The sequence below is a fragment of the Eupeodes corollae genome, chromosome 1 (genome assembly GCF_945859685.1).
Source record: "Eupeodes corollae chromosome 1, idEupCoro1.1, whole genome shotgun sequence".
Lineage (NCBI taxonomy): Eukaryota > Metazoa > Arthropoda > Insecta > Diptera > Syrphidae > Eupeodes > Eupeodes corollae.
This window is the reverse complement of record NC_079147.1, coordinates 96,475,305-96,487,520: the sequence shown is the minus strand read 5'-3', so window position 1 is coordinate 96,487,520 and position 12,216 is coordinate 96,475,305.

Here is a 12,216-nt window from a genome sequence, read left to right as displayed (position 1 = left end):
CAGAGCCCTGAAGAACCGGAATTGGATTTGTTTAATTCCCCAGAACCTGTTCCAACAACCACGCTCTCGAGCTCTAACGGAACTGCAAAGAGGCAAAAAAATGACTATGGAATCATCATTTTTAGCTGCGATGAAATCGGTTCAGGATTTCCTAGTGAAACCTCGGGAGGCTTCCTAAGTGATAACGGTTGCAGCTCCTCCCCGTGCTTCTGTTTTGCCTGATCCTGATGAGGATGAATTGTTCTGCCAGTCTTTAGTAAAACAAATTAAAAAGGTTCCAAAAAATTTAAAAAATCAAGCAAAACTTGAAGTATTAAGATACTTAAATGATATCGAAAACATGTTACCCGACGAGTGAATTTCGACAATTAGCGTTTTCAAAACTGATTTTTTGTAATTAATAAGGATTAGCTTCGGGAACAAGAATACAAATGCATGTATTTAGGTATAAACATTTTGTTTTTGAAAATTTGTTTACAAATTTGTGTTTTCGTTCTCGGAACTATAATTTTTCGTAATCAGATAGGTTTAAGAATTAAAAAAAAAATATTTGCTCCGCTTAATATGGCTGTGGAATCCTAAGGACCAAATATATAGCACACACATACGTATGTACCTTAAAGTGCTTTATATGTAGTTAAAATTAAATAATAATTTATATAAAACTGATGTGAATCAAAAACTTGGTGCCAAGTGCAAATAAAATAAAAACATTTTGTTACGAAAATAGTTTGTGTTTATTTAACAAAACATAGGTATGCATGCATATCTTCAATATACATGTATATAAAAGAGGTATGTCGTTAATGTTATTATCAAAGAAATCTTTGTAGTTGAAGAACTTAAAACCAGAGTTTAGCGGACGTTTGATAGCAACGTGCTTTCTATCGATTCTACTTAAAGGTGGTTTCGAAGAATCCTTTTGTTTTCCCTTGTTTGTACAAAGGACGTACCCACAACCTTCGCTTATTTTGTTTCATGATCTGCAAAGCAAAATAGCACATCTGCATAACAAGTGAAATAAAAGCAATGTCCTCCTGGTCCTGTTGCTCTAATTTTGTTAATTAGAGTGCTAGAGTTTCGAATTTTGAATAAGATACCATCTTATTATCAGAAACTAGAAGCTAATGCAATGAATAGTTATTTGAGAAACAAAGAATAGTACATAGTGTAAATATGAAAGGGTAAACAAACATTTAGGTATATATATTCAAATATTTTGTTGCAAAAATTTGCTGTCGACAAGATTGTTAAAAGATTACTTTGGTTGGAAAGGTACATGACCTTCTCTTAAAAAATACTTTGTGATTGTTTCTCCAACTTGAGATGCTCCTTCCGCCCTGTTGTTGCTCCCGAATCTTCGAACAAATAATAAGTCGTTTGTTTCTCTGCGCCACAATCCATCGATTCGTTCACCGTCGCTGTCGTGTGCATCTAAATATCCTTCAGGACAGTATGATTTTGAATTGTACATTTTATAGGTTTTTTTAAAAAGTTATGAATTATAGTGCAAGCTAGCACAACCTTATCTGCCTTCTCTGGGTGAAATTCTATGGCTTTATTTAAAATCCTCCACCGTGCAACTAAGGTATTTTCCATTATTCGAGGTGCTCTAGAGAGCCTGAAATTGAAAACCTCGTGTGGTAAATTCAATAAATTTCCAGGGTAGGGCTTCATCAGGTTTTGTCTAAGCGGGAACGCACTATTAGCAACAAAGAAGTATGGCGCTACTTTATTTGAGTTGGGAAGATTTTCGGATGGTGGCAATTCAATTTTGTTGAGAAACACTTGCTTTCCAAATCCGAAATTGTTAAATATACCATAGTCGCTCTGGCTGCCATAAGCTCCTACATCAACAACGGTGAAGATATAGTTAGCATCGCAAACAGCAAGCAACACAATTCTAAAAAATCCCTTGTATTTATAATATTTAGAACCCAAGTTTGCCGGACGCTTTAAAGCAACGTGCTTTCCATCGATGCTACCGAACGCAGTGGGGCATATGCCATCGTCTGTCGAACTCGTTGCTGATGTCTTTCCAATCTCCCATGTTGCAATTTGGCATATAAACCGGAGATAGTACGTCCCAAAATATTTCACAGACTTCAATGATGATTTGTCTAACCGTGGATGCTCCCATCCTGAAAGACCTAGCCAAGTAGTTTGATGAAACTCCTTGCGCCAAGTACCCGAATAGAGTGTATATTTAATAAATACTTTCGATTTTGAAATATGACTAACAATAATGTTACCACCATCCTACACTCTGGACTTATTGGAGTTCTAATGGATTTTTTTTGTAGGCTTGAATTTATAAGAGACAACAACAAATCATATTGCATTCTGGTTAGCCGAATGCCCTTAAAAAATAGTTCTTCGTCATTGTTTTTGATAAACTGAAAGGTTTTATGATGATTTAAGCAAGACCATTAAACATTTTACCCCACCTGAAAAGTTATTTCAAAGAAACCTTTCGTAGGTCTTTCTTGGTACAAAGGACGTACCCACCACCTTCGTTTTCTCTTCTTTAAAAGCTTCATTCCGCAATAGCACATTTGTATTATCATTGCAATAAATGTAATTTCATCGCGTCCATTTTTTATATTACAAATTGAAAATTAAGTTGCCCAAAAATTACAATAGTCACAAAACTAAACACAAATGTATAAATGTCAACAAAAATGACAGCTGTCGTTCTTCCTGCGCTACACCATTGTGGGCGACCTTTGTTACATTAGTGAGCGTTTTCATTGACAGCTTCTACTACAGCGATTTTTTTTAGCTACAGCTGCGTCTCATTCTGTCCAAGGGGTTAATTAGAATGGTGACAGCTGAGAACTCAGCATTCTGTTTGTCTGACTTACTAACTGAACACATTTGGCGCGTGGCTGGTCACCGTCGCTAAAACTGTGTTTTACCTAAGCCAAAATTTTAATAATGTTCTGTAACTTTTTGAAGACCACAATTTTACTCAAGTTTTTCTTTTCTTTTACTTTTAATGCTCATAACTTCTTGTTTATTTCAGAGGGACCGTTCTTTAATCAGAAAAAAGGAAAAATAACTTCAGGATCAAATCAAAAACTGTAAAATAAAATTAAAGTCATCATGTCCAGGCTATTAACTCTCATAACTTCCTACCCTTAAAAAACTTCCAGGCTATCAAAATGATAAAGGAAAATTGCAATTGTATCCGATACGGCGGTGCGGCGAGGAGCAACCATGGAATGAAACATAAAATGGCTGAAGGAGATTTTTCCAATAAAAACAACATCAGACCACTGCGTATCATCAAATATATTAAAATAAAGTATATCAACCATCTTTGGGGGGTGTTTGTCGAATTCGCAAGATGTCATAAAGAAATAGCCGACCAAACAAAAATATTATGCTTTTCTCTTCTACATGTACCCATCATGAAGCCTTACCGGCACGAATTTTTATAATGAAGTGCAATAAAAATGGTTTTTATCACTTCACTGCCATTATAATGTTCGATTTTATTTTGAGTGCCTTAAATGGCGGCGTCGTCTTCGTTGTCGTCATTTTGGTGGGTCGGTCGGATGTCGTTCTTGGGCGACTTCCAGGGGAACTACCCTTCATTTTTGCGTCGGAAAATCCTTGTTTTCTGAAATATTTATATGTAAGTATCTGCACATATAACTGTACTTTAACGATAAAATATATTAGGCAACCTACCCTTATGTATGTATATCTAAGAAAATAAATTACAGTTAATGTTATAAGAAAAGGACCATATCGCAAAACTTGAGTGCTTCGCATCTTCTACCTCCTAAAGATGGAGTAAGCTGGGATGACTGATGTTTGAGAAAATTGTTATATATTTTGTTTCCGGAAAACTCATAAAACTGGAGAAAATTCCATCTTCTGCTAGCTTAAGTATTCGTATACATCTCTACATGTACTTATAACGCTGATGTTTTTGGCAAATGAGTTTTCCCAAAACTTTTATGTTCGTGCCTCTTGTGTATTGTGCTAAAGTAATTTGAAATTTTACTACCATGGAACCGCCCTCTTCAACGCTGCTGCTGTGAACATAAAAGAAAGGAAATTTATTATTTAACGAATAAAATGTTGCACATCCTATATAAGTACATATGTTGAAATACATGAGTTTAACTTTAAGGAACCTTCTTAAAATAAGTTCCAGCAATTTTCTCTGCTCCAGAACATTGATGATGTTAAAACAAATTTTTTTGACAGCTTAAAGTAGTCTTGAATTTGGATAAATTTGGCAATATCAAAGCTTTCCTAAAATGATATTAGACTTGAAATGGCCCTTCGAGCTATTGTGCTAGCTTCAGATACTTTTTGGTCACCAATAGAATTGGATGGGCTTATTGCAGATATTGGTAGTTAACTGCTTACAAAGCTTGTCCAGATTATTTTAGTTGAAGACAAAATCTTTAATCATAGATTTACCACTTGCTGTCTTATGCTGTAGAGCATTGACAGCTGTTATTATTTTTTCCGAAGAATTAAGGTTTACTGAAGTTTAGTAGACGCTCTTAAACAATAGAAGAACTATCACATCTAGGAAGTTATTGTTTGAAATGGAACCTAAGGGCAAATCTAAACAAATCAAAAGCAATTGTTTTTCGAAAAGGAACGGGGCTCTTGGCTGCAAATGAGAAATAGGTTTTTTGAGAGGAAATCATTGAAACAGCAAAAGAATATCAATACTAAGGTTTCACTATAACAAGTAACCTTAGTATTGAATGACACCTTTTACAGAAACTATCTGGTTCGAAAGATGTGATTAGAATTGTTTGGCACAATGCTAATGGAAACACAAATATCTTATTCACCTCAAAATATCGAGTATTTCTCACAACTTCCGAAGCAATATTGCAACACACTGCAGAATACTGGTGCTGGCATCAATTTAAAACTGCCGAAAAACTTCTTAGGTACTTCTTAAAAAGCTGATAAATACTATTTCGAACTAAATTCTCCTTATATTTTGAAATGATAGAAGAAAACGGTTAATGGAGTATATTCTCCACTTATCATACAATTTCCTTCGAAACCTGGAGAACGACCCGAATGACTGAAATATTAAAAAAGAAATTAAAACCCATACAATATCAGTTTCGAGAAAACTTGGTAAATACTTATTGACACATACATTCAAATAAAGTATGTTTTTATTGTTCATGAAGCTACAAAAAGGTATTCATTTATTATAATATAAGCCTAATTTCTTCACTAATTAAACAGTTTTTCGACTTCGATTTTGGACTAAGGCCTTAAATAAGAAATGGATGGGTCAGATGAAATAAAAAAAATATGCAGAACATCTTGGTTTGTTGCGGTTCGTGATGATTTTCGGCTATTGTGGGAGCGCAAAAACCTATAGTCTTTATTACAGCTCTCTTGAGCTCTCTCCTATAAAGAGCCAATCGGTAAGGCACCAGACCAAAAATACTCCATTTACCAAGATCGGAGTCTTTCGTACATTTCACTCTCCAAAACCCGTTTGTTCACATTGTTGAATTTAAATAAATGTGAAACAAACAAAAAAAAAACGATGTCGTGGACTTTGCAAAGCAAAAACAATGAGGAGGTTAATAAGTTATTTTTTCAGATTTTTCTTTTTACTTTTTTCGATGAAAAAGTCAGTTTTAAGCTTTAGTTTTGCAGTCATTTTGTTGAGAGCGAACCAATGTACATTTTTGTCTTGAAAAAAGCATGTTCAACATCAGTTTAATATAATTTATTCACTCCTTTATAGCAATCACTACGAAATTCTTAAAATTTCATAATTAACTTTGGATTAGTGTATCAAAGATGCGTTCGAAGAACCATCAAGCTAAGGGTGCGAGCGCAATTTATTGAATTTAAATATTTTGTTTGCAAGTACTTATAATCTGCATCAATTTAATTAATCCAAGTATATTTATAGTTTGTTTTTATTGATATAAGCTTGCAACTATTTTTCAATTCCATTTTCATTAAGGAATATTAAATTAAAAAAAAGAGTTATAATCGAAAAATACATTATCCATAACATTCTTGATTGATGGAAGCATACATGTATTTTCTATCAAAAAAAAACTATGCATCAAAGGAACACCAATATTTAAAAAAAATCAGAACGATTATAGCGAACTTGTTGAATAAATGCAGAGCAAATAAAATGCAAATTTTGACGTTTATCACAAAATGAAAACGTCAAAAAATCGTTCTGAATTCATGCACAACTCACTCAATAGATCATATAACCGACATGAATGTTTATTGTTGACGTACAGAACTTTCTTTTAGTGAATTCAAAGTGAACCAAAGTTCAAGTTTACTTATTATTGTTTGAAGGGTATGTTTAGTAAAAATACTGCCAATAATGAAAACAAATTAATGAGTTTTACGTACAAGTTTTTGTTTTTCTTAATATTATAAATACTACCTTAGATTACTTTTTATAAATGCACAACATAAAAGATAATAAACAATAGTTTTCAGATAGAAAGCAGAGGTTAGCCTAGAAAAATATTTTTAAGAAAGCCGCTTCGGCAAACCTTCAACTTTTTCGAAACAGATTTAGCATTAATTGCAGCCAATTATTGGGTGTTCGGTATAAAAAAAGTTACTTAAAGCTATTTATTGCACTCATTTAGTTGGTATTGCGTGTAACCATATTGCCTATTTCTATTCCTTAAAGATACTTTACAAAAAGCAACTTATTTTTAAAACATGGTTCCCTCAATTTTTGTATTCCAAAATCTAACTACAATCACAATTCTAACTCTAACATAGTCACTCCAAAATAAATTTTCAGGAATTTTCTGCAACAAACAAAACTTAAATTTAGTGTTGCAACTGCCGTACTGCTTATCTAATTGAGGAATCTGAACTAACTAAAGTTGGCAATGGAACTTCAAAAGTATGATTCTCGTAGCATTATTTGTACAAAAAAATACTGAGGTACCCGCCTATTGTTTCCACCTGAACTTCTAACTTCGCCAAAAAAATGATATAAGCTCCTCTAAGCAAACTACAGCTGAAAAAATGTTCTGTTTTGTTTATTTACAAAGTATTGAGTTACACTTTTGTCCATTTCCAATTATACTTAACCAGTTGCAGCTCATATTGTATAAATAAATATGAATTTGGTCAATCTTATTTTATTTAATATACATTTACAATATTTATTTGGAATGAAATAAAAAAGCTATACAAATGTTCCAATTAAAGACCATGTCAGCGCTTCAGATTCTGTTGGTTCGGATTGTTTCGTTTTTGGACGAAGGGCAAAATGAAGCATTTAGATGTGCCTGACGACTAAAATAAAGCATTTTTATTCACCCGAACACTAAATGTGAGAATGTGTTTGGTTTTTGCATCATTTCACATACACTTTCTTACATTTAGTGTGCAATTAGCTTGTAGGCAAACCGAAATGTCAGTCTGAGAATCCGATCTTGGTAATGGAGTATTTTTGCACCAGACTCTATTATTTCCTTACCGTGCATGAGGATCTTGTACATGCTTGCTGGTAAGGATACAATTCGATAGCCATTTTTGCAGTTTGTAAACCGTAATTATGGAACTTATCGGGATCAATATAATGGTGGCAGCATATAACCTCTACAAAAGTTGCCAACCGCTTAATAAGGTTTTCATCTATTTTGGTTATTTCATCAGTAACTGAATGATTTTCAAAAAAAAAGTCCTGAAGTGTTACCAGTGTTTGTAGTCCTAGTTCCTTGTTTGACAATGTCAACCAGTATTCCCAATTTTTCTCGAAACTGATTTTGTATATTCGTTTTAGTTTCATTTTTTATTTCAGTGTGGGGTCGTTCTCCAAGCATTGAAAGCTAAATTGTATGATAAGTGTAAGATTTACTCCATTAATAGTATTTATTATTGAGTGCAAAGATGACATTCCCAACTTTAGAGCGTTTTTATCTGTTGGTTTACACTGGAGTGTAAGGACTTTGTGCCGAAAATAATACAATTACTACTAGAAGAAGTATTTGAAACAATTTGTGCGGTTTTTCCATCTATCATTGTGAAATACATAGCATGTTATATTTTAATTAAGAATCCATTGCACTCAATTTAAGTTTCTCGAAGATTCAAAATTTGAGCTTCTACACGGTCTTTTTTTTCTAACTTATTTCGGAATTTCTTTCGGAAAAGAAAACAATAGAACTCGGCAATAACGGGTTGAAGATGGTCGTGGATTTTTCGAAATGCATTCTTCATTCTTTCTTGTTTCGGTAACTTTTTTATAAGGAGGGAAGATATCTTGCCCAATTTTTTAGAAGCTTTTCGAAGAACCTCATACTGCTCTTTTGTCAATTTTTACTGAATGTTCAAGGCAAGAGCAGAATCAGCATCAACAGTTGAAATCTTTGGAGATGATGTGAAAGCCGCAGCTTCTGTTATAACTTTAGGCGCATTGCCCCGAAGTTTACGAAGTTTGCGCCTCTTACTGCGATTGCAGCATTCTTCAAATGCTCTAACTGGCCACCCACCAATTCTGGCGTGCGATTCGAATCTATTGTCATGATTAGATTGTTTTAGTTGAGCTTTTCAACCACTCACAATTCTTATCAAGGAAAACACTTTTTTTTTGTAAAATGTATCACGGTAGCGCGAATTGAATTGTATGGTATTCTTTCACAATAGAATACCTGTGTTTCCGATAAATTAGGATATTGTTTCACTTCTAAGAATTACTCTTTTCTCAAAATTAAATCATCTTAAACTGAACGAGATATCGAAAAAAATCGGGCATCGTGCCTACGTGGACTTACTTTCAACGCTGATTTAAACCGACTTTTGATTGACCTTCGAAATCATTATGAAGGTTTTGAGAGTAAACAGTTAATTAACAGCAAGTTGCAATAGCAAATTATTGTTTCTTCACAAATATCAAAGCTAATGGCGTATGATAAAAATTACGGTTTGAATTTGACACTTTAAAGTATCTACATATTAGCCGTATTTTATTGTTTTCAAAACAAAACAACACTCGATATTGCTTTCTGAATATATTTTATCAAGTCTTAAAAACAATGAACATCTCTAATTTAGAATGGGTTTTTGATCCCTAAGAGCTTCATCTATTACAAGTTATGACTTACTTCAAATTAATTGTTGTAAAAATGGCTTAAATCGCATTCTAGATCTTATTTTTGTAGATAACGATTTACTTATTAATGTAGACAAATCATTAAATCCACTTTTTTCTAACTCGATCCACCATATTGGTCTTAATATAAAGTTTTTATTTTATGAGTACGTTAAGTCTTCAAATTTTAATAACGTAAAATTTAATTACACAAAAGCTAATTCCGAAAGTATAGCGATCCGTCCGATATTCCGTGTGAGGAAAATTTTAATTCTTTTAATTTATTGTTGATATGTAAGTACCAATAGTTCAAGTAAAAATAACTCGAAGCCTTCTTGGTTTAATATAAGGCTTTGTAATTTATGTAATAAAAAAACAAGGCCTTTAAACGAGCGCGTGTATCGGGATATAATAATGATTTAAAAGGTATTTATATTTACGATTACAATTAGAATTCGATGTTCTTAACAAATTTCTGTTTAAATATTATATTTTAAAAATTGAATCAAACCTTAAAACAAAAACAGTAAACGTTTTTGGTATTATCTTAAAAACAAAAAATCTTGTGAAATTTCAAGTAATATGCATTAACTTGATTCAACACATTCAGATCTTTTATCTCTTTGTAATTCATTTGCTCATTATTTCCAATCAAATTACATCAGATCTGACGAAGCTTCTTCAGGTAATAGGGAATTTTCATTCCAAGATTGTAAGGTGAATATTGGCCAAATAGAGCTAAATATGTCTGAAGTGAAAGTAATGGTGAGTTCCTATCAGTAAGGAAACAATCGTTTTTAACGATAAATCTAGATCAAAGCATCAAATAAACAATTATCGTCCAATTTGTAAATTATCATACCAAAAGTGTTCGAAAAATTGATATACAATAAGTTAGCTTTCCTCGTGATAGAATAGATTTCACCATTTCAACACTAGTCCAGTCAAATTAGACGAAAAAAGGGGTTCAGCTCGGAAAAATTCCCACCTAGCTGAATTTTGGTACACATCTTCTTTATGTTGTTGTTAACAATGTGTAAAAAGTCGACCTCGATATCATGTACGCGTCAAAGGTTATTCGAGGTCAAAGGTCACGGAATTAGCCTTTCTTTTAATATCTCGTTTTTTATTGGTCGTACAAAAAAAAGTTGTGGACACAAATTGTAGAGGAGGTAATTATCTACAAAAATGGTCTTATGACATTTTCACGTCAAGTTGATAGTTTTTCCGTTATAAGGCCAACAAAGTGTACACTTTTAATGAAATTTGAATTCTTCGCTAAAAACAAGTAGCCTTTGCGTTAATTTCTCACTCCATACTGTTTGTACAGTAAAAAGCCTCAAACAAAAATTGTAGAGGACAAAATTATCTACAAAATGGTATACATATACAATATATATCCAATCGCACTTGCGCTATACATATTTTAATGTTTACCATACAAAATTACAATAATATATAATATATCATATTATAATAACGATAATAAGAATGCATTCGTTTCCACACCACCATTGAGGTAGAAGCATGGTGCGTTTTTTTTTTCATGGTTTCCCCGGTAGGCCTAGTCCATGTAGTCAACAATAATTGTTAAATAGTTATTATAGGTATCATAGTTATCGTCAAAACAAAGTAATAAATATTACATTTAAATTATTATTAATCATCAACATCGCTCTCGTCTTCATGCATTTCTTCTTCTTCTTCTTCGTCATTTTGATCTTCTTCATTTTTTTCAAAATTATATGTATTGTCTTCTTCCGTTAAATCCGCTGACAAAACGTCAAGTGTGTCTATATTTTTATCTAAAGCATTATCGGAACTTGAATTGAAACATGACAGTCCACGACAATGTCCACAAATAATCGAACATTTGATACCAATTTTTTTGCAACTGCAGTTAGTACCACAACCTTTTATACAGTTACAAAAAATTATATTCACCAATTCATCAGGTGCGGGTGGTAGCAATGTCATTATAGGTTCCAAAACATTGTTATTCATTATCCACCCCCAGTTTTCTGGGTTTAATTTGTTACCCAACCAAGTTTGTATCTGGTAATAAACTCGAAGCAGATGCTGTTGGGTGACGCTATTTGTTGGTGGTAGAGATGATAATTTCACAGGCTTATTATTTCTAGTTAGTTTAGCAAATGTTATATATCTGTAATTATCGATGGAGACCACTTTTTTTTGGGCACCATACATTGATAAAATAAATTTAATTCCATGTTTGAAAATGTCTTGAACGGAGCAATTTTGTTTTTTGAACACTGCTGCTGCACTTTGAAGGTCTGGACGATTTTCTAATAGTTTTAAAACTTTTACCTTTCCTTTATTAAAAAATGTAGATGTCGTATCACATCCTGTGACAGCGTGCAAAAATAAAATATGTTCTCTACCAAAATTGTAGTGATCCATGCTATTAGTAGATGAGTATATTTTTGTGTCAACTTTTCCTTTACCGGGTTTTAAAAAAAAAATTTGTTTTTGCGACGGAGTGCGTGCTATTAGTATAACTAAGAGATCTACGTCCTCTCCAACAATAACAGTTTTCCGAGTGTATGCTTCTTCAATTGCTGTTTCTATAATAAGTACGTCAGCATCGTCTTGAGCTTGTTTTGAAACTATATTCACATTTTCTAATTTTTGCATCAATGTAGAAATAAATCTGTTTTTATTCGATCGATTTGAAAGAAACTTTTCTTGACTTATAGGCACTTTCATTGTTTCATTAAAAAAAACTTCAAAAGACCCACTAAATGCCTCAGACCGTCGAAACTGTTCTTGTATTTAAACTAATTCTTTGAAATAGTAGTAGAGGATCAATAGGAACTGGATGATCATGCACTTTAATAGAGCTTTTAACACTCAAAAGCGGAAGAACTCTGTTTGCTCGCTTGAATTTGAAATTATCAAATTTTAATCCAACCTGGAACCTGGAGTGATATGGTAATCGAGCAATCCCTAATGAAATCCATGAAATCTGAAGGAGGAGTTTCGCGAGGAAGGAGTACTCAAGAGAGTATGAATTATCTCCATACCCTTTGGCTATATTTAACGATGTAGGTATGCGAAAAACGAATAAATCCACATTACTCAAATGTTTTAAACCAAGT